The sequence below is a fragment of the Dromiciops gliroides genome, chromosome 2, assembly GCF_019393635.1.
Source record: "Dromiciops gliroides isolate mDroGli1 chromosome 2, mDroGli1.pri, whole genome shotgun sequence".
Lineage (NCBI taxonomy): Eukaryota > Metazoa > Chordata > Mammalia > Microbiotheria > Microbiotheriidae > Dromiciops > Dromiciops gliroides.
This window is the reverse complement of record NC_057862.1, coordinates 249,329,429-249,353,393: the sequence shown is the minus strand read 5'-3', so window position 1 is coordinate 249,353,393 and position 23,965 is coordinate 249,329,429. Positions and strand designations below refer to the sequence as shown.

At 39.0% G+C, this 23,965-nt stretch overlaps 1 protein-coding gene across 2 annotated transcripts in view; it reads right to left on the bottom strand.

Annotated features, from left to right (window-relative positions):
* The window catches only part of PPM1A (protein phosphatase, Mg2+/Mn2+ dependent 1A), a 65,336-nt gene extending 46,507 nt beyond the window's left edge, over positions 1–18,829 (bottom strand). Inside the window, exon 1 of one of the 2 annotated variants that reach the window (XM_043988136.1) lies at positions 18,364–18,829. The gene's annotated coding sequence lies outside the window, so the exon portion shown is untranslated. Of the gene's footprint in view, positions 1–17,898; positions 18,026–18,363 lie in introns of those variants that run through there. The other variant, XM_043988137.1, reaches the window with a different exon arrangement.
* Between the last annotated feature and the right edge of the window lie 5,136 nt (positions 18,830–23,965).

The following is a 23,965-nucleotide window of genomic DNA, read 5'->3' as shown; positions in this document are numbered from 1 at the left end:
GGCACATGGTAATTGCTTAATAAATGCTTATTGATTGATTTACTGGATTTTTAAGATGATCTTTGGCAGAATTCTTTAGGAAACAGTGCTTAGGGGGAAAAAACCATAATGGTAGGCTTGTCAAAAATGTAAACAATACAATGCTAAGAGAAAATGCTAACCTGATGCATTACAATCAAGATTCAAATAATTCTCTATAGACTATAACACTGAGTCAACTATAATGAAATGAAATTTAATAGGGACAAATGTAAAATTCTATCCTTGGGTTTAAAAATTAATAAAAAAAATTAATCACATAATCTTTGGATAGGTCTCAGCAAAACCCACAATGAAGGATGAGATCAAGACTGCATTTTGGAAATTAATACTTTCTGTTATAAGATATCTCCCACATAAGTTCATCTCTAAAACATCCTAGTTATGTCATGTATATAGTAAATCAAAACTACAAGCAAACCAAAGGATAACAGAAAGATGCATGTTGGAGCATGAGGCTTGGACATGATTTACACATGAGAAAAGGCATAAGGGACATAATCAGAAGATATGTATAATTAGAAAAGGTAGTGCATCAGTGAAGTAACAAAAATAAGAGCCTATTCTCACCTGTAGGTGACAAATACTAATGCTACACTGGTACATACAAGATATTAAAAGAGCCAAAGGAAGACTTTCTGTGTTTTGCATAAATTATGAAAGGCATGGAAAAGAATCATAGGACGCAGGCAGCTAAGTGGTACAGTAGATAAAGCACAGGCCCTGGATGCAGGAGGACCTGAGTTCAAATCTGACCTCAGACACTTGACACCTACTAGCTGTGTGACCCTGGGCAAGTCACTTAACCCTCATTGCCCCACCCAAAAAAAGAATAATTTTTAAAAAATCATGGGGCAGCTAGGTGACACAGTAGATAAAAAACCGGCCCAGGATTCAGGAGTACCTGAGTTCAAATCCGGCCTCAGACACTTGACACGTACTAGCTGTGTGACCTTGGGCAAGTCACTTAACCCCCATTGCCCCCCCCCCATCACAGGATGAGAAAGTATGAAGGAACTGAACTTTATTATACTAGTAGAGAGAATCCACAGATCCTGCTAATTAAATTGGGGTCTTGGGTTCCTTTTAGAAACATTGTGCAGACATGTTATTCTTGTCTGAATTGGTCATAGTACTTTATAGAGTCCACTTTCAATATGTTTATTACAGTATACTGTGCAGTCATTTTTAAGTATTACTGGCTGAGAATTTCCAAACTAAATTTAGTTTAAGAGGTTTCTAGTTACAGGAAAAACTAAAGGCTAATCTATTTTCTCTCAAAACAGTTACAGTACCAACAACAGCTGTGAAAAGATTTTAAGCCACTGTAGCTCTAGTCTTCTTTAAAAATTACCAAGGGGGTTTCCAACATTCACAGCAATTTCTCTCATCTTCTGACAATCTCAAACCAATATTTTTGTTGACTTATCTACTGGTTAAAAAGTTTATAAAATGTTTGTTTTCCAATGTGGTGTAATTACAGCAGCGTCAAACTCAAATAGAAAAAGATCCTTGGGTCATCTAAGTGGTGCACCAGCCCTGGATTCAGGACAACCTGAGTTCAAATCCTACCTCAGACACTTGACACTTACTGGCTTGTGTGATCCTGTGTAACCCTCACTGCACCACCAAAAAAAAGAGAGCGAGAGAGAGAAATCCCTCTAGGCCCCCTATTGACTTAGAAAAACACGAATTGGGGCAGCTAGGTGGCACAGTAGATAAAGCACTGGCCCTGGATTCAGGAGGACCTGAGTTCAATTCTGAACTCAGAGGCTTGACAATTAACTGGCTGTGTGACTCTAGGCAAGTCACTTAACCCCAACTGCCTCACCAAAAAAATTTTTTAAAAATTTAAAAAAACCCATACTGGAGAAGCAACAATCTGGAGTGAAGAAGACCTGCCCTGACATCCTACCTCCCACATATTACTAGCTATAATACCTGGACAGGTCAATTGACCTCTCTTGGCCTCAGTAGTTCATCTGTAAAATGAGGGGGTTGGAGGAAATGGCCTCTAAGGTCACTCCCAGCTCTAAAGCTATGATCATATGATTGTTTAAAAATATTGGGGGAATATAGGCAGTTTATGCATGTAACATGTCACAAATGGAAACATACCTGAAAACCATGTTTATAAGGACAAACTTCTTTCCATAATATTCTTCAGATTAGACTGTATGACACCACAAAGTATAATGGTATTCTGAAATCTTAAGCAGTGTTCAGTGTATACTTTGTCCTAGGGGTGTGTCACTATGTCACACAGAGATTAAGTGACCAGTAAAGTCCATAAAGCCACAAAGCCAAGGCTAATAGATGTAAGCCTCTGATACATAGTCCTATTACAAACTTATTAAATCATGATACTTTCTCCTCTTATCCTAGTAAGGATGGAAACTTCACAGAGTAGAAGTAAAAACACTGGTCTTTGAGTTCAGGAAATCTTTTTCAAATCTAGGTTTCAGCCTTTACCACCTGTGCGAGCCTAGGCAAATCAAATTCTGTGAGCCTCAGTTTCATCAACTAACAAAATGGGGATAACAACACTTGTACTACTTAACTCATGGGATTGTGAGGAACACACTATGCAAACTATAAAACACTAGATGTCAGTTGTTATTATGGGTATACCTCCTCCACCCAATAAAAATATTTTAGTAATAACTAATTCATAAATTATATTTTTCTACATGCTTCCATCTCCTATCACCTTGCCTAGTATGTGTCTTCTCATCTACTGAAATCCTCATTTTTCAAGGTTCAGCTCATGCTACTTTCTCCATGAAGTATTCACTCATTCTTCCCAGCTAAAATGTTCTCTCTTCCTCAAATTTTCCTAGAATGATGTATCTGAATTTTCCCCAACACTCACTACCCTAACTTGTGGTACATAGTATTCTGTAGAAAATAAAAGTACTAGACTTTGGAGTCAAGAATATCTGAGATAATCCAGTCTATTTCCTAACTGTATGAACAGAAGCAAGTCACCTAACCTCAGACTCAGTTTCCTCATCTCTAAAATGTGGACAAATTGTTTTGATGATCATCAAATGATATAATATACATAAAGCATTCTGCAAATTTTAAAGTCCTATCAGTAATTAGCAATAAAATATTGTCAATTCCTTGAGGGCAGGAGCTATCATTAAAGAATCTGTTTTAAAAGTGTCCTGCAATTAGTAAAGGCTTTCATTTAAGTTAATAAACTGTCTCCAAAAAAGAGACCTCACTGATAAAAAGAGATTTCTTTGAAAAGAAAAAAAAATGTAATTATACACTGAAAAGTATTAGTCACACTGAAGTTTTAGATAAGCCAGATTGGAGGGAAATGTTCTCTTTTTACTTCCCTAATTACTTTTTTAATACTTCCTTCTTTGCATTCTTCTTTGTTGCCACACCCCCTTTCACCTGTTATCAAGGTTTCCATTACTATTTATTTAGGAATGACTAGCTTTCTTGCCTGGCTCTGTCTTTGATCTCCATCTAGAGGCCATCTAATTAAATACCTGCCACCACCTTGAAACAAATATGAGAAAAATAAAACTTTTCCCCCCTCAATCTTCCTATTATATGGATAGTGCCACTATTTCACCTGTCCCTTAAACTTTAAAATCAGAACAATCTTTCAACACCAATATTGCCTTAAATACTTCCTTCTCTAAAACATTAACAAAATCTAATGATCATTGTGTAGATTTGTTTTGTTTGACTGTGTGTTTATCACTAGGATTTTGTTTTTTCTTGCCTCCTCCCCCAAATTGTGAGGCAAGGAAGTTAGGGAGACAGTGGGGGTAATAGTATTTTTTTAAAAGAAAAAATATCTTTAAATGCAGAGGCAACAAGACAATTTAGAAGGAAATATAATAAGCAGGACAGCTTTGAAAGTAACCTTGAATTTATTATAATCTTAAGAAAAGCAAGTTTCCACACAATCAAATTTATCAAAAATTTCAGGTGTGGTCCTCATTAGCTGTTCTACTTTGTTATATAGAAATGCTACTTTTATTTGGTATTTGTTAAATTCAGAATTTGTTTTAAAAACTTAAATATTAACAAAAAACTATCCTTTCTTTTCCGTCACCATAAATTCTTAGCTCAAACTCTGATCACCTCATAAGTAGGTAACATAATTTGTCTGATCTCACATCAATTGATGATCAACTTATACACTGCTGCCAAAGTCGATCATTTCAGCACAACTTCAACAATGTTAGTCTACTTTATCCTCCAAATGTAAAAAAACTTCGCACATCAATATTTAAGAAAATCTGCTGGTTTGTAGAAGGCTTCTACCATATTCACATACCCTGCAGTCATTTGTTTTCTTTTTTTTAAATGCGTTTTCTAATTTATTTCAAAAAAACGTTATTGCCAGGGGCAGCTAGGTGGCACAGTGGATAAAGCACTGGCCCTAGATTCTGGATGACCTGAGTTCAAATCCAGCCTCAGACACTACTTGACAAAACAAAACAAAACAAAACAAACCATTATTGCCTACTATGTGCAAAGCAGCAACTTGGTATACTGGATAGAGGGCTGGCTTCAGAGTCAGAAGACTTGGGGGTTCAAGCCCTGCCTCTGCCCTGTACTGGCTGTATGAACCTGGTAAGTAGCAATTTCTCAGTGCCCTAGCTAATTAAGATTATACACTGCGGAGAAGTTAAGTTGTCAGTGTGGATGGGTGGAGGGAATTTCTAACCAGCAGCTCTGTTCCAATGAAATCACAAATCCAATAAAAGAAAAAATTGGAAGGATGGGAACTAGGGATACAAAACCAAGAAAAACAGACTCTACCTTCAAGTTGCCTACTCTATAAGAGGGGGTGGGGAAAAGAGTATATATGTACAGGACATATGTAAAGGAATAAAAAAATACAAGGTAAATAAAAATTATTTCAGAGGTTGTTTGTCATGGCTCACTCAGATAATCCCAGCTATCTAGTGATGCTAAACTTGAGGCTGGAAGATCTCTCAAGCTTGGGAGTTTTGAGCTGCAATAGGTTGTGTTGATTGGTTGTCCAGATCTGATACCAATATGGTAAGTTACCTCTGGGAGCAGTTACCTAAGGTGGGATAAACAAGGACCAGGTCAAAGCTCTTGTTGATCAGCAGTGGGATCAGGATATTAATAGCCCCTACATTTCCAACCTGGAAGAGATAGGGAGATCCAGTCTTAAAAACAAGAAATAATTTCAGGAGGGAGAGACCACTTACAATATAATAGACTGAGAAAAGCTTTGTGTATAAGATAACACCTGAGCTAGACTTGAAAAGAAGCCAGGGATCCTAACAGGCAGATATAAAGGTAGTATATGGGGGCAGCTAGGTGGTGCAGTGGATAGAGCACCGGCCCTGGAGTCAGGAGTACCTGAGTTCAAATCCGGCCTCAGACACTTAACACTTACTAGCTGTGTGACCCTGGGCAAGTCACTTAACCCCCATTGCCTCACTTAAAAAAAAAAATTAAAAAAAAAAAATTAAGGTAGTATATGACCTACAGAATGACAAGTACAGGGGCCCAGAGCTAGGAGATGGAATCTTATTTACAGAAAACAGCAAGTAGGCCAGTTTGGATGCATGCAGAGCAGGAGGAATGGAGGAATAACACGAAATAAGTCTCAGAGGGTAGGTTAGAGGCAGACTGTACAAGGTTTTTATATTATACAAAGAAGTATGCATTTTATCCTAGAGGCAAAAGGTCGTCACTGAAGATTCTGAAGCACAAATAACCCATGATCAGAGATTATCTGGGGAGCTTTTAGGAAAACTATTTTGGCAGCTGTGTGGAGAATGGATTGATCAGAGAAGAGACTAGGAGCAAGGAGACCAATTACACTATTGCAATAGTCCAGTTGAAAGGTGATAAAAACCTGAATTAGTGTGATAACTGTGTGAGTGGAAAGAAAGGGCAGGAAAAAGCGACTTGGAATTGTAATTGACAAGGCTTACCAATGGATTGGAGAGGGGCAAGGGAGAATGAGGAGTAGAAGAGTTGTTGATAACTCTAAGATTAGGAATCTGGGTGAGTGGAAACATGTTATCCTTAACAGAAATAGGAAACTGAAGAATAATGATTTTCTTTTTCAGACTTGTTAAAACTAGAGGTGACTAGATGATACCCAGGTAGAAAGGTCTAGCAGGCAGCTGAGGATGTGGGGTTGCTACTCAGACAATAGATGGGGGCTGGATAGACTTAGGAGAGTCTTCATAGAAAATAATGGAACCCCTAGGAGTTGATAAGATCAAAGAAAGAAAAGAGCACAAGACAGAGTCCTGGAGATATATGTATGCTTAGTGGTACAGAACATAGATGATGATCCCATAAGGGAGACCAAGAAGGAGCTATCAGAGAGGCAGAGGGATAAGCAGAAGAAAAAAATGTCAAAACAGAGAAGAGGAAAACATGTAGAAGCAAAGCACTTTCCTCACAACAACCTTGTAAGGCATGCAAAGCAAATATCTCAATTTTACACCTGAAGAAATTGACTTGAATATGAGCACAGCTAGCAAATGGGTCAGGTTTCAAAACCATCTCTGAACCCAAATCCAGTACTCCTTCCTTTATACCAAGGGTTCTGAAACTCTTGTCATGGAACCTTCTGGCAGTCTGGTGAAAACTATGGACCTCTTTTTCTCAGAATAATGTTTAAGTGCATAATACATGCAATTACAAAGAAAATTAATCTTGTTGAAAAATAGGTATCAATATTTAAATAAATGTTAATGGGCACCAAGTTAAGTAACTATCCTACAAGAGGTTTACAAATTTGTTTCTCATAGAAAGACTATTAGAGATTATAATAAAATAGGATTAGATTATTTTAGAATTATAATAGGATATAACAAGATAGATCTTCCAATTTTGTTTAACCCTCAAAAACCTGTGAAATTTTAGGAAATGAAGTAATGAGCCAAATTAAAGGTATTCAATTACCTATCATGGATAAGTAAAAGACATTCTAGCACTAAGGTTGAAAGGACCAGATGACTAGATGATCTTCCAATTCTGATTCCATGTTTCAAACAAGAAAAGTGGTAATCAACTGTGGTAAGAATAGCACAAAGGTGGGGCAGCTAGGTGGTGCAGTGGATAGAGCACCGGCCCTGGAGTCAGGAGGACCTGAGTTCAAATCCAGCCTCAAACACTTAGTTGTGTGACCCTGGGCAAGTCACTTAACCCCAATTGCCTCACCAAAAAAAAAAAGAATAGCAGAAAGGTAAATAACACTAGCAAATAAATAAATGAACGAACGAATGAATGAATGAATGATTGAAAAGAAGTGAGAAAAAGCCACTGGCTTTAGCAATTTAAAAGACAGCTGGAAAGAACAGTCTCAAGTAAAAATTGAGGTCAGAAGCCGGATTAGAAAAGGTAACTGAGTAGAAAAGAAGTGGATATAGAGTTGACTTCGTTAGAACTGTTGAGACTTGGCAAGATGAAGCCCATAGCTGGAATATGGCTCTAGAAGCATACTTATTTTAAAAAGAACAAAGTAGTTAAAAGGAGACAGTCGAAGTAGCACTGCACAAGAAAGTGTGCTCATCTGAGAAAATCCAGGAACTACAGGGATGAGGGAAGGGGCAGAGCATGACGAATACTTGGCTGGTCAACAAGTAGTAAAAAAAGAGAAGTAATATTGTCAGAATATACAACAGCTGGAAAATATTAAGTTCCTTTTATATCTGACCTCTTTCTACCTTTCCAATCTTATTCCACCATACATAGCTCCCCACACTCTGGGATCTAGCCACATTATCTTCTTGTACTTGACACTCTATCTCCTGACTGCATGCTTTTGCACTGGCTTTCCCCTATGCCTGAATGTTCTACCTTCCTCACCTCTACCTCTGTTTCCTTGGATTCTTTCCAGATTCAGGTCAAGGGTCACCTTCTAGGGAAGGTCTTTTCCAGTCTCCCCAGCTGCTAGTGCTTTCACCTCTGAGCTTACCTTCCACTTATTCTCTATATATCCTGCATGAACTGATGCATTTTCATGTTTGTCTCTTTCATTAGAATAGGAGCTCCTTGAGGGCATGAAACATTTTTGCCTTTCTTTATATCCTCAGTGCTTAGCACAGTGTCTGGAATATAGATGTTGAGGGTTTGTGGAGGATATAAAGAGTTAACATTCATTCGTACCCTAAATCTATCCCATTCATGGCAGACACAGTTTTCATAAGCTGTCAATGAAGCAAGAGCTGACCTATTCCTACAAGAAAAGCTTGCTGAAATGTATGACGTTCTTGCTCTGTAAGAGAGAATCAAAGTCTCAAACACAAATCCCCTACAGCCATCTTTTAATTCATATCTTTTTCTTCTACCATGATTCAAAAATGCACTAAAATTAATCAGCTATTCTCCAAAGCACCATAAGCCCATTCCCATCATACACACTCTAATAATTTATCCATACTTGGAATGATGCTTATCACGGCATTCTTGCTCCTTCTATAAACCTTCAATAACTTGCCACAGAAATCTGAGTTACTACCACACTATAAGCCTACCACTTTTCTAGATGCTCAGATATTGTTTCCCAATTTGAAAATATGATGTGAATTTTTAGAATGACAGTTTGTTTCTTTTGCCAGATTATTTTCTTCCTCCCAACAAGTAGGTAGGTGTCCCAGAAGGCTTTATCCTGGGTTCCATCCTGTAACGATTGGAATGATGCCACCTGCTGGAGAGTTACTGTAGGAAAGCTCTGCCATGAGAAGAAGGCGTCTGAGGGCAAGCCATGTGGCTTTCCTTGACGTCAGGAAGTGACGTTTGCTGGTGGGTACTGTCAATCAAGGCTACCAGCCAATTAGCTTGGAGATGTGTGTGCGTGAGTGAATGGGATGTTCCCAGTTTCACAGGAGGTGTTGAGTCCTTCTTTGTTCCTGACCTCACCATGGCAGGTCGGATGATGGGGTCTCTTAGAAATAGTTAGATTTTTACCTTTCTCTCTGATCCTAATGCTCTTTGATAAACACTTAAACAATTAAATACTCTTGCTAAAGCTTATAATTTATTGGCGACCACTCATTAGGTTTTAGATAGTATAGCTAGAATTTTAGCCCCTTACAATTCTCTCTCTCTCTCTCTCTCCCTCCCTCCCTTCCCCCCCCCCCCATTCTTGATGGTCATCACATCAATGACTATTTTATTCAATTATCTCTATTCTGATAATTACCAGTTCTTTATATCTAGCCCTCATTTCTCTCTTGAACTCCAGTCCCATACATTACTAATATCTCCACTTGGGAATGTCCCAGAGGCATCTCAAATTCAGTAGGTCCCAAACACAGCTCATTATATTTTCTGCTAAGCCCATTCCTTTCCCCAATTTCTTTATGTTTGTTGAGTACGCTCAAGTTCACAACCTCAAATGCCCAGATCTAATCAGCTACCTTGTTGCTTCTACCCTTAAAACTTCTCTCACATCTGTTCCCTTCTCTCCCTACTTCAGGCCCCCATCACCTCTTACTGATTTTCAATTGCCTCCTAACTAGTCTCCCTGTCACCAGTACCTCCTCTGTCTAATCTATCCCTCTCTCCTTTCCTCCTTCGCCTTTCCAGGTGCCAAAATGATATTACTAAAACACAGGTCTAACCATTCCACCCCTACTCAAAAAAGTCCAATTGCTCCCTATTCCCTAAAATACAAACTCCTCAGCCTGACATTTAAAATGTTCTATACTATTTTTCATATCACTCATCCCTTCACTATTCTAATTCAATTGTACTGGCTGGTTAGTCATCCCCTAAACTTCACCTCTTTTCATTTCCAGCACTGAAACTAGACAGCGTTCTTTCCATTTCCACTGCATACTTCAAATTTTTTTTCTGGAATACCTGGTTAAGTACCCCAATTATTTTCAGTAAAATTGGCACTGAAGAATTTAAACAATGGTCTCTGTACAAGTTTCAAAGGAATGCTTAGAACTTTCTTTACAATTCATTTTAAACATTTTCTAAGTACCTACTATTTGCACACAGGCAGCTAGGTGGTGAAGTGGATAGAGCACCAGCCAGGTGTACCTGAATTCAAATTCGGCCTCAGACACTCAACACTTACTAGCTGTGTGACTCTGGGCAAGTCACTTAACCCCAATTGGCCTCACTTTTAAAAATTCATCTAGGCAAACCCCTCATATTCTGGAGGAGGGAAGGCAATTACATGATTTGTCAGATGCAGCTTGGTATAGTGGATATAGTGCTAGACTAAGAGTCAGGAAGACGTGGGTTAAAATCTCACGTACTTGTTATGGGGTCCTACTTAGGCAAGTCACTTAACTTCCTTCAGTCTTTAGTCTCCTCATCCATCAAATAAGGGAGGTGGATGCAATGACCTCTACCATCTTTTATAACTCTAAAGTAGTATCTCTCCCACTACAATGCATGACTACTGGTACTTGGGGGCAGAAGGGAGGAGACACACAAACCCATCATTTATGTTGCCTCCAATGTTATAACTTTAGGGTTATCTGTGACTTTCTCACACCTTATAGTCAAATATGGATCTGAATGTCACTTAATTACTACTTGTTTTACTCTACTAGTCTTAATATACACTAATAACTTAGATACAAGGAAAATAAGTGTATGGTGGTGATCCAGGATATGGACTGTGAGAAATCTGATGAGGGAGAGACTACATTCAGCTGAAAGAGAGAAGAGTCAAGGAACACTTCTTGAAAAAGGTGGCACATGAGTTAGGTTTTGAAGGAAGGCAAGACTTCAACCAATGGAGAGTATCCCTTAGTTTCTACTGGAAATATCACCATTCTACAAAAGGTTTTTGTTAGACTATTGGAATAGGCAAACAGATCCTAGCACCTCCACTGTATTCTCTCCAGCAATCCATTTATTATCAAACCCCTGCTAGTCCAATGTTCCTTCTACACAGATCTGATCAAATCAATCTCTTCAAAATCTTCCCAATGATTACTACCTAGAGCAAAGCTTCTTAAAACTGTGGGCCTTGTTCACATATGGGGTCATGTAACTGAATGTAGGGGCTACAAAAAAATTTGGCAACAGTAAATGGTTATGTATACCTATATACCTGGGTTTGCATAAAAAAATTTCTCAGGTGAAAAGGGGTCACAAATAAAAAGAGTTTAAGAAGCCCTGGCCTAGAATAAAGTTCAGACTTTAGTCTAGAATTCAAAAATTTCTATAGCCTGCTATCACTCTACCTGTTCAGACCTCTCTTATATTACATATGCAACATTAGTCAAACTGAAGTACTCATTAAAAGTTTCCTGCATTTTTCCTGATTCTATACCTTTGATCACAGTTTTCTATGCTTGTGATGCCCTCTATTGAGTTAATTCTAGTGTATCCAGCTTGGTGGTACAAGGGTGGTACTCTTGGCCTAGAATTAGGAAGACCCGTGTTCAAATATGGCCTCAAGATACCTCCCAGCTGTGTGACCCTGGGCAAGTCACTTCACCTGTTTGAGTTTCCTCTACTGTAAAATGGAAGTACTACGACTTAGCTCCAAGGGTTGACAATGAGAGACAATATTTGTAAAGTGTGTAGCACAGTGCCTGGCACATAAATGCTAACTATTGCTGTTGTCATTGTAATCTTTCAAATCGGAACTCAAACACGCCACCCCCTCCATTAAAGTTTCCCTGATCCAAGCCAGTAATGACCTTTTCTCAATGGGCTCACACACTCTCAAAATATTGTTTGATAGATATCTGTGCATTTGTCACATCCCTATATTAGACTATAAAGTGGTTGTAGTTTCTATTTAACCTTTGTCCTCTGCCTAGGGACTGGCTCAAGGCTTTTCACACAGTGGGTCCTAAGTATTTCTCTTTCAAGACCTCTAAGAGTAAAGCCTAAAACTTTATATTTTAGAGTACTTAATAAAGCATCAAATACTATACTTTCTTCTCTCATAAATCCACAACCCTAATCTGACATTTTTAAAAGCTTCAAAGAAAGAAGATAAAACCACTTGACCATAAAGCCAAATGTTTTTCACTTCATACTTTTTACATTTAAAAAATCTCATTTTAAGCATAAGATCATGATTTAGAAGTGGAGAGTTCCTTAGAAATTATGTAGTCCGATCCCATGCTTTAACTGATGAAAAATAAAGCCTCAGCAAGATTATATGAATTGGAGTTGGGGGAGAGAGGGAGGGGAAATTTCAAAATATTCTTAAGTAAAGCTTTTTTCCAATTAATGTTTCTTATTTCTAAAAGTCAGTTAAAACAAATTCTGTGCTCTCTAAATCACAGAATCAGAACTAGAAGGGACCTTTGGATTTCCTGAGCCCAACCAACCTCCCAATGTAAAAATCTCTAAAACTTCCCTGACAGATGGTTGAAAGCATTTAATTCAGCCCATTCTTTATTTTCTAAGATTCCAGAGATTTCTTAGGTTAAACAAGGTTGAAAGGTCCTGATTATTCTTAGATTAAGAAGTGAAGTAATATTTATTTCCAAATGGTATTGGTTGGAATGTAGCCCTAACACTTAAAAGGCAGCAAGCATCACAGAATAATAAAGATCATCCCTCAAAAGAAAAAAAAAACAGGTGTTTTCTGTCAATCTAGTGGTCTTTCAAATCTGCATAGCCTCTTGCTAGCAGCTCAGTATAGAGGAAAGCGTAATAGACTTAGGTGTCAAAAAAGACAGATATGAAACTTGGTTCATTTACAATGTGACCGTTCAGTCATTTTTCAGTCATGTCTGACTCTTCATGACTCCATTTGGGGTTTTCTTGACAAAGATACTGGAATGGCTTGCCTTTTCCTTCTCCAGCTCATTTTAGAGATGAAATTGGGGCAAACAAAATTAAGTGACTTGCCCAGAGTCACACAAGCTACTAAGTGTCTAAGGCCAGATCTGAACTCAGGAAGATCACTTTTTCTGGACTCCAGGCCTGGCATTCTATTCACTGCACCACCTCATTGCCCCTACTATATATGACCATAGGCAAGCCATTGAACTTCCCAGCCTTAATTTCTTCATTTTTAAAATGAAGTATTTAAACTACCTACACTTCAGAAGGCTTTTGGGGAAAAAAGTTAAACATAGTTACAGCATTAAGCTCTGAATTTTGATTATGTACAGTTTCAGATCACATAATTCAGACTACAAATAAGAGGATTAGAGAAATATATTAATAAGGCAGATGATGGATGCCTACATACAGATATATTTGTCCATTGCTCATTCACTGTCCTTATATTTTTTCTGAGATTAAAAAAATTAATATATATTGATACAGTCCTCCTTTTTATTAGGATTTAAAGTGTCATGCATTTTAGAAAAGGTACAAACAGGAGCACACCTCTTTTATTCGTCCTCCCTAGATCCTCCTACTTGTCTCAGAAACGAGGAAACTGCATATGAGATGATCTACTACAAAACTAGGAGATGCAAAAGTGTATTATGGGACACTAATTCATTGTTGGTGGTATTGTGAACTGATCTAACCATTTTGGAGAGCAATCTGAAATTATGTCCAAAGAGTTATTAAACTACCTATACCCTTTGACCAGGTAATAACACCATTTAGTCTATTAGGGATAATTAGGGGAAAAGGAAAATAATTTATATGTTCTGAAATGTTTGGAGCAGCTCTATTTGTGGTGGCAAAGAACTGGAAATTACGAGGATGCCCATTAATTGGGGAATGGCTGAACAAATTTTGGTACATGACTGTGATAGAATACTACTGTGCTATAAGAAATGATGAGCTCAATGATTTAAAAAAAAAAAACATGGAAAGACTTGCATGAAATAATGAGTAAAATGAGCAGAACCAAGAGAACATTGTATACAGTAACAGCAATATTGTTTTAAGAACGACTTTTAACGAATAAGTTATTTTGACTATTATAAATACCCAAATTAACTATTAGGGATATATGAAGATGCTATCTGCATCCAGAGAAAGAACTGATAAATACAAGTATATATAGAATAATTTTACACACACACACACACACACACACACACACACACTTTTTTTTTTCGGTCTAATGGTAGCCATCTGGGGGAGAAAGGAGGGGAGAGGAAAGAAAAAAAAAAGAAATTTACATGATAATTTTGTTGTATATTTGAAAGGAACAGTAAGTTATACAAAGAGATTTACAGTTTCATATGCAATCATCTTTTTTATTGTACTATGTAATGGAAATTCTTGTTTTATTCCATACATTAAAAAAATTAAGTTATGGATAACAAGATGAATACTAAAGTAAACAAAATCTGGTTATCTCATATGGATGAGGTGAGGACTCTGAGACTGAAATTATCTTTGTATTTAGTATCATTATTAATAAATACAATTGACTAAAAGAACTAAAGTCTGGCTTTATTACAGGCCTAGTCATGGAGTTTTAAAATATTTCTTCATAGAAATGGTTTCAGATGAAAAAAGAATGAATTTTTCCATTATGTTACTTTTGAGGATGTAAGGCCATTTATTTGTTACCTAGTTGCCTTACTACACTTCTCCCCTTACCCAAGGTTTACATATTTGACAGTGGCACACTTTGTTTCACCTTCTTGCTCAACTCTTACACAACTCTGGTTGAGCTGATGCTAGTCAATCAATGAGCTAGCATTTATAAATCACCTACTGAGAACACAAAAACCAGAAGAGTACATGCCCTCAGCAGTCTGCATTCTGGCAGGGTAGGGAGGAGGCAAACAAGTATACAGATAAGTAAAGTTCTCAATTTGTACATACTTAGGTGAATGTGTTAAGTCTTTCTATTGAATTTATGCTGAGGTTAAGGATTGTTTCATTTATAGCATTGTATCATCTCAAGGGGCTAACAGTGTGCCTGGCAAAGAGCTTAATAAATGGTTTGAATGATACAAATAAAAAATACATACAAAGTTAAGTGCTAGAGAATGTGGAGTAGGAAGCAGCTGGAGTGGGAATAAGGGTGCTATGGTCAGGAAGGTCCTTATAGAGAAGATGATGCCCAAATTGAGTCTTGGTCTTGAAAGAAACTAAAGCTAGCTATTCTGAAAGGGAGGAGGGCAGCATGCATCCCATGCATGGGGAACATGCTGTGCAAAGGTACAAATGGAAGAAAGAAGGTGCTGGATGAGGAACAACCAGTAGGATATCAAACCTGAACTACAGAATGGATAAAGGGGAATAATAATTAGTTATTAATGGGCAACTAGGTGGATAGAATGCCAGGCCTGGAGTCCAGAAGAGTTCAAATCTGGCCTCAGACACTTACTAGTGGTGTGACCCTTGGACAAGTGACTTAACCCCAGTTTGCCTCAGTTTAGAAGGAAATGGCAAACCAGTTCAGTATCTTTGTCAAGAAAATCCCAAATAGGGTCATGAAGAGTTGGGCACAACTGAACAACTAATAATAACAACAACATTCGTATGGCACTTTAAAGTTTACAAATGGTTTTACAAACATGTTTTCTCACAACTCTGGGAAATAAGTTCTATTATTATTATTCCCATTTCACAGATGAAGAAACTGAAGTATAGAAGTTAAGTAATATGTCCAGGGTCACAAGGCTGGGAGTAGTGTAAAGGAAGATTTGAATTCAGGTCTTTCTGATTCCAGGAGCAGCACTCATCCACCAGACACTAGTTAATGTGTACTGAAGGTAGATAGGAGCCAGAATCAATGTCTCTGAATTTTTTTTTTATGATGGGGCTAGTTTCATGGTGAAAAATCAAATACCAAATTCAGAGGGCTCAAGCTTCAAATGAACATATATGTTACTTGTTTAATATTTTAAGTAAATAATAAATTATAGGAAATATAACAAATATGTAAATCTAGTCAAGATAAGCAAGATCCAGCTTGAATTGGCAGAAAAACTTTTATAATGTGGTAGTGTAATGCCATACATATCAACTATCAAGTGTGAATTGCTTGTACAGACCTGTAGTTTCGTCTAACTTTTCTCTAGTTACCTCCATCCTCCTCCCAAGAGTTTCTCATAGCAATATCCCTAGATTTCCCAAAGGAAAACAAAATCAGCAAAGGTTCTCTACAAGAATACTTTTTTCCAGAGATAATACCAAAGAAACACAATGTTGAAAGGATATATGTTTGTATATATGAAGGATGAATAAGTATAATCCTGAAATATAAAAATCCTTCAAAAAAGCAATTATGGTAACAAAAGAACTCCAACCTTCCCTCAAAATATGTTTAGGCTTACCAACTTTAACCTCTTTTGGCCTCAGACTATATACAAGGAAAACACAGTGGAAAATGTTAAATTATAGCTAATCATGACTTTAATGCTTTAGAAACCTTTATTGAAAAGTGATATGATGCTATGACTTGCTGAAATGTACAAACTGAGGTAATTCCCAACAAAATTATGAAATGTGCTCTATACGTATGAGCTAAACAAAAAAGGCTTGACATTAGAATTCTATAATTAATTCCTGATCATAGAAGGAATGTAGTTTTGTGTTTGTATTCCTCTGAATAAGTGAAACACATGATCTTACGTACCTAATGAGAAATTGCTGGATGAGTTACACTTTTCTCATGCATTTATTAAGAACCTATTCTCTGGATCCATTTCCTCATCTACAGAGTAAGGATGCTGGACTAGATGATTTCTAATGTTTCTTTCAGCTCTAAAAATTTCTGAGTTTATAAAGCTCACTGAACCTGAAGACATGAAATTAAGAGAGCTGGAATGGATCTTGGAAGTCATGTAATCCAACTCCTTCATTTTTACACATAAGGAAAATGAAGGCCCTATGACTTGTCCAAGATCACACTAATTCTAAGTTGTCCACATATTTGGACCCAAAACTTCCAACTCCAAATCCCACATTTCCTGCACAGTACCAGACTACATATTACTAAGATCAAATGGCAATGTATATAAAGCACTTTGCTTTTTAGGCACATTATTTTCAATGGTAGTAATACTAATAACTGACATTTATGCAGCACTTCAAAGGTTTACAAAGTTCAAATCTTGCAAAGTTTAAGAAATATTTCTTAGAAAAATTCTGAAATCTCTAAGCCCACTCAAGGACTGTTACTAGGGGGGGAAATTACGAATTTATTCTAGCATTAACTATTGTATTTTAAATCATCTCTCAAACATATCCTGCTCATCAGTTCACCATGGGATTAGCAGGCAAATGAACAAAACTAAGCAGGCTTCATGGATTAAAGAAATTCAAATTAAAGTAGTTGATGATCTTTTTTTAAAACACCGTGTTTTGTACAGGAAGAAGAAAAGAAGGAAGAGGAGTGCTCACTAGATCACGTTTTCAGAATCTAATAAACTCATGGGTTTTTATGAGTACACAGATTCTTTTCACAAGCAAGTGTCCTAGACAATTTGTTTAAAATATGCAAAGATGCACCAACTGGCCTTCAACTACACAGTATATCATTAAGAAGCGTTCACCCCTTTCTATGAACACGGTTTAAAGACTAAGAGAAAAATCAATACAATTCATTTTAATAGACTTGGTTCCCGTTTAGCGTGTAATAACCGATCGTCAAAATTTAAAAACCTTATTAAACAGACCCAAATTTAAAACCTAACCCCTAACTCACCTACTCCCCTCCCCAGCCACCTTACCATACTTAAATATTCTCTACAGCCTTCCCCCAAAACAAATTCCAAGGCAAATATGGTTTAATCAACTAACTACCTGAAGTAAAGCCATACATATTTCCTGCCCCCAGTGTTAAAATTGTTCCCACGTTTGGAGTCTGATCATCTCAGTCAAAACCTCTCTCCTTTCCCCCACGAGTCGGGGCACAGGAGGACTCAGCGCAGGGCTGCTGGAGGGGGGGATCTGGGCCATTTCGAAACCCAGCACCTTCCTATCTCCCTTTAGGGGGGAAAAGTTAAGAAAGCCGGTGGTCCTTACAAGCCCACGTTTTCCAGCCAAAGACTTGGGAGGACCTGCGGGGTCCGGGTGAAGAGGCCGGTGAAGAGGCAGCCAGGGGAGAGAGGCGGAGAGGGGGGGTCGCCTTCCCTTCTTCCTCCTCTTCCTCCTCCTCCTCCTCCGACACAAACACTCCCTCGCCCCAGCCCCAGCCGCCCGCCCCAGGAGGAAGCGTTAACCCTCGAGCTTCTCCCGCGGGCGCCTCCCGAGCTCCTCCGTCCGCTCGACTCCTCCGAGGGGGAGGCCGGGTAAGGGGGTGGGGTTGCTGGGTGTTCCCGGGAGTGCCCGAGCAGCCGCCCCAGCTTGTTTACAGGCCCCGGGCCTGGCCAGGCCGCTGCCTCCTCCTCTTCCCCCCCCTTCAGGAGGAGCGGCCGTCGCCACCGCGCAGCCCCCGGAGCGCCCTCGCCCTCCCCCTCCCGGGCCCAGCGTCCCCGGCGCGGCGCTTACCGAAAGCGGCCGAAGAAGAAGCGGGTCCCTGGTCCGAGGCGGCTGCGGCTGCGGCCCGGCTTAGAAGGGGCGGGGGAAAGGGGACAAGGGAAGGGGGGAGGGGGTCACCGCACGTCGCGGGCCGGGCCGGGCCGGGTCGGTCCGGGAGGAGGGAAGGGGATGGGGGGGAAGAGGCGGAACGTGTCTGGGACCCCGGCTCGTGGCGCCCTCGCCGACGCTCAGATCATCGCAGGCATCGGGACGGAGGCGCGGAGCGGGTCCCGGAGGGGAGCAAACGGCGAATTCATCGCTGGCCGGCCCCGCCGGCCCCGGGTTGGTCTCTCCGCCCCCCTCCCCCCACCCCCGCCCCAGCCACCCGGTCTTGCGATCCAGCCGCCGCCGAGTCCCCGAGCTCGGGGCTGAGGAAGCACCGAGACCTGGTTGTCTAGCTCCCAAGCGCGCTCCCGCCTCTAATGTCGCTGCCGCCTCCGCCTCCTCCAGCGCGCACGCGCGCACGCGCGTTCACGCCCCACTCCCTCCTCCTCTTCCTCTTCTCCCTACCCCCTCTTTCCTTCTTCCCTCCGCCCCTTCCTCTCCCCCCTCAACAGCTGCGGCGCCTTGTAGCAGCTGGAAAGACCCGGATGTTGTTGGGCTGGAACTGCCGCAAGGGTAAGGTGGAGGAGGGGCAGGTTAGGAATGACATAATTCCTCTACCCCATCTTCACTCCGCCGCCTCCTCCCCGCCGCCACCCTACGAGGGAGTAGAGAGAATAAGCTCGCTCGCGCTGTGTGTGTTGGAGGGAGGTGGGGGGGGGGAGGGAGAGAGGGAGAAGGCTCCCACCTTGGCACACATTCCACCCCCAGCCCCAAACCCCCCCCCCCCATGCCCCATGCACACATCCTGGCCGGTAGCATCGTCTCCTGATCTCGGTGTGGTTGAGAAAGTGCATGTTTTGTTCTGAGCCCTGTAGAATGTGGTCCCAAAATAGCTCTTCAGAAGTCTGGTTGTAGGCAGAGCTTGGTTTCTGATGAAGACTACATGAATTGTAACCGCCCACACTAGGCCTTCACATCTCTTGCTAGACCTGAAACCCAAATAAACCTTATCTTTGTACCCACATCCTATGCACACCTCTAGAGTGATCTCCTTAAAACACTTTTTCTTCCAAGTGATTTTCTGAACATAAATACAAAATATCCAAACCGGTGTGGCACGAAATACTTTTTAACTAGTCATCCAAAAAGCAACTCTGTCTGGAAGTAACAAATTCTTAGCCACTCCCCCACTTAAAATTACAAATGTCTCATTTTACAGGTCTCCCAGCATTTTTGCTTAGCCCAAGGTATTGGTTGACCCAGTAGATCCTCAATAGTTCTTCCTCAAAGGGCCAAACAGGGGTACTCACCTTGTCTATTCCATCCCATCCCATGCCCATTAGTTCTCCTATATCCATACCCCCTTTAAACTTCATATGGGGCAGTTAAAGTGCCACAGTGGATAGAGATCGGGGCCTGGAGTCAGGAAGACATGAGTTCAAATCTAGCCTCAGATACTTAGTAGCTGTGTGACCTTGGGCAGTCACTTAACCCTGTTTGCCTCAGTTTCCTCATCTGTAAAATGAGCTAGAGAAGAAAATGGTAAACTACTCCAGTCAGTATCTATGCAGAGAAAACTCTAAATGGGATCACAAAGAGTCAGACGACTGAAACAACAACAAACTTCGAACATTCCTCTCTTTGCTTAAGCCACTGTTTTCCTCATAAGTTCCAAATACACAAAGCCCTCTACCCTCATTCTCTGACAACCACCCACAACTGGTTGGGTATGCACACAGGGCACAAATGAGTTCCTAGTAGATAATCACTCTGGAGCTGGTGAAATTCCAAATTCTATTTGTGTTAGTCACATGTCTATGAAACAAAGGACTTCAAAGTGTTGAGGTTTAGTAAGGGTGGATTTTTAAGACTGAAGGAAGGACAAAAATATAACAGCTACTTCTATTTAGGATTAGGGATGAACTAAACAATTGAAATAACATGTGCATTCTACTAATACCCATTTCTACTAAACCCTGTGGAAAACTCTACCCCCCCCCATTTTCAGGAAGCAATATATAGAATAACAAGGGTTAGCCAATGAATCAAAAATCAAAAGCAGTACATTACTAGAATAGGCTTTCATTGACTAATGTAGCTTGCCCTCTTCTGCCAATAGCTTAACCTTTCCATTAAAATGACATATATAACAGATATGATAACAGAATGGGAATTTTTTTAAAGGAGTGGAATTTTTTAAAGAAGTTTTGCCACAAAGAAAAAAACACCACATTTTAAGTAGGGGGTGTTCTGGAAAATAATTTTTAATTTTCATAAGCAAAATATTAAAAATAGGGTTATGATTTCATTTTAGGTGGACTCTCATTTTGCCTCAGCTGCCAATTATAGTAAGTTTGTGCCCTGCTACACAGTTACTGCTAAAAACTACTTTGTTACCTAGGCACTCTAACCTTCCATCAAAACAACCCATTATCTATCAGTTACTTTTAAAGCTAATGGCAACATTTGTTTCCTAAGATTACAATCCTGTTTCCTCTATTTTCAGAATAAGAAGTACCTAAAATCATCCAACTGTGAATTGCAGTCAGAATATTTAATAAATCCAACACCTTCTATATCTTACCTATTTGGTGGTTAGAATTTCTTAGAGTGATAGAAATGGATAGTTTCCAAATCCAAATAGTAAAAATAAAATAGATGAAACGCCATTTAATCTTCATGCTCTGGCATCATCTAAGAACATATTTCCCAATTGTTTCTCCTTACACCTGCCAAAAAAAAAAAAGAATTCAAGATTCTTGAGCTTCTCCCAATTTAAATTTTGAACACATGATTAGAAGGAGCACTATACAAGATACTGGAGCCAGTTGGCAGTAAAAATGCCATTGTGGAAAAATCACTCATAAAACCCAAACTTCATTTTTTTTTTGGTCTATAAAACAAAATCTATGTCATTGATAATTGCAACTGTTTCCCCCCTACTGATAAATTCCTCTTCTGGTCTTCTATTTCCAAGATTAAAGTATTGACCACAACCAGAGAGACCATGAGTACTAAATACTTATCTACCCCCACCCAAAAAACTTGAGACTCTCAATGAACTTTTTTTTTGTGGGGCAATGGGGGTTAAGTGACTTGCCCAGGGTCACACAGCTAGTAAGTGTCAAGTGTCTAAGGCCGGATTTGAACTCAGGTACTCCTGAATCCACTGCCCCCAATGAACTTTTTACTATATGATTAAAAAAAAATCTCACCCTATCCCAATCCCCTGTTCATCCATATTTTCCAGAAAAGTCACTTTAACAGGTATATAAATGTGGCAAGTACAAAAGCAACAAAATGTCAGTGATATTAGGTAAATTTTGACTGCACAGGATTAGTGTAGACGGACAAAAGTAATTTCATCAATGGGGCAAAACAGAACAACACTTCTGTTAATCCTAAGGATTATAGCAGTGTGCAATGAAATCTCTACTCCCATCCAGTGCCTTTATATACTAGGAGAATCTGTAACAATTACTGGGGGGGGGGGGGGGGAGGAGAAGAAGGGAGGAGCAGAGAAGGGAAAGGAGGATTAAGGAATCCAAGCATAAGGGAAAAAATAAAATGAGATTTTAAAACTCAGAGTTTGCCTGAGTTGGTCTACCATATACTTCCAATAAACTGGAACCTTCTTTAGGTATGGCTCAAAAAAAATTTATGGTAAATCAAGAAATTTACAAGCTATTAAAAATAACACTTTTGGTTAAGAACTAGAAAATGCTTTCTGAGTAATATACTTATGGATGAATATTCCTTATTTTTAAAGTCCTCTAAGTCTCTATTTGAATGTTTTTTAACTTTTTAAATTAAGTTTAAAAAAGGTTCTCACCTTTTTGGGGAGTCATAGACTTCTTTAGCAGTGTGGTAAGGTCTGTGGACTCATAAAAATGCTTTTAAATGCATAAAATTATGTATGCAGATTACAAAGAAAGCCAATTATATTAAAATAAATTTATCAAAATGTTAAAAAAAAGAAAAAGGCCATGGACCCCAGGTTAAAACCCCTGTTTGAGCAGAAATACACAAGGCTTAATGTTCATTTTCAATTAATTGGGTGGCACTTCAGCAAGGAATTTGTTGACAAAATTTAATTTAATAATTTTACAGCTCTGGAATGAAATGTTCTATACTGTTTTAGGAAAATATTGGGGGGATATTTTTCAAAAAAAGGTAAAAAGAATTTTGAAATTTTACTTTAACAATCTTTAGTTCCAGAATTTAGCCTATTATTTGCCACTTTTCTGAAAACAACAATCTTTTATTAAACATCTACATATATTTTAGACATTGTGATTAGGTGCAAAGGATACAAAGATGAAAAATATATTACTTGCTGCCTTCAAGGAACTTATATTTTATTAGGGGAAATGCATGTACACAGAAAATTATGTACAACATAGATTCAAAGTAATTTCTAGATTGGTAGATATAGCAGTCCTTTATGTAGTAGCAAAGAACTAAAAACTAAAGGAGTGTCCAGCAATTGGGAGAATGGCTATACAAATTATGGTATATGAATAGAATGGAATACTATTGTGCTATAATAAAAGATTAAAGGGATGGCTTCAGAGAATCTTGAAAAGAGTTGTATGAATTGATACAGAGTGAAGTGAGAAGAAAAGACAACTTAGTAAGACTTAAGAACTCTGTTCAACACAATTACCAACCACAATTTCAGAGGACTCATAATGAAACATAATACCCACCTCCTGACAGAGAAGTCATAGACATATTGAGACATTTAGGGGGAGAGGAGATATGGTCAAAGTGGGAATTAGTTTTGTTTGACCATGTATATTTATTATAAGGATTTTATTTTTGTTTTTCTCCAACATGGGGGTAAGTGAAAGGGAAAGAAAATAGATTGTGTTAATAAAATAATTTATTTTTTTTTTTGGTGAAGCAATTGGGGTTAAGTGACTTGCCTGAGGTCACACAGCTAGTAAGTGTTTAAGTGTCTGAGGCTGGATTTGAACTCAGGTACTCCTGAATTCAGGACCGGTGCTTTATCCACTGCACCATCTAGCTGTCCCTAATAAAATAAAAATTTTAAAGATCTGAGATAAACATTTTGTTCAAATTACTCTGATATGACCTAGCACAGTTTTGTTGTTATTTGTTTCTTTATGAGGCTGGAGGTTTTATTGAAAAGAATGAGTTGGTGAATACTCTTAAAGGATAGCAGCAAGCAAGCTTGCTGACCACCAAGCACTGGCAACACCTTCCTGGCAGCAGGAGGAACATGGGTGATTTTGAATGGAGTGGCTTTGTCCTTGAGTTTCTTGCCCTTGGGATTTTCTCCAGGTAAGAGCACTAAGTCAGGTTCCATCTTGATTGTGAATCACCCTGATCAACTTCTTATCAGGGAGCCTCCTTTTCTTCTACCTTCTGGATGTAGTGAGCTCAGTGGTTACCAGTTTGTGCAGACCAGATAGAATCTATAACTTGATTCAAATGACTTACCCTTTTATATTTTTGCTACTTGAGAGATTTTCAGATCTTGTTTTCCCTATGGAAAGGATGA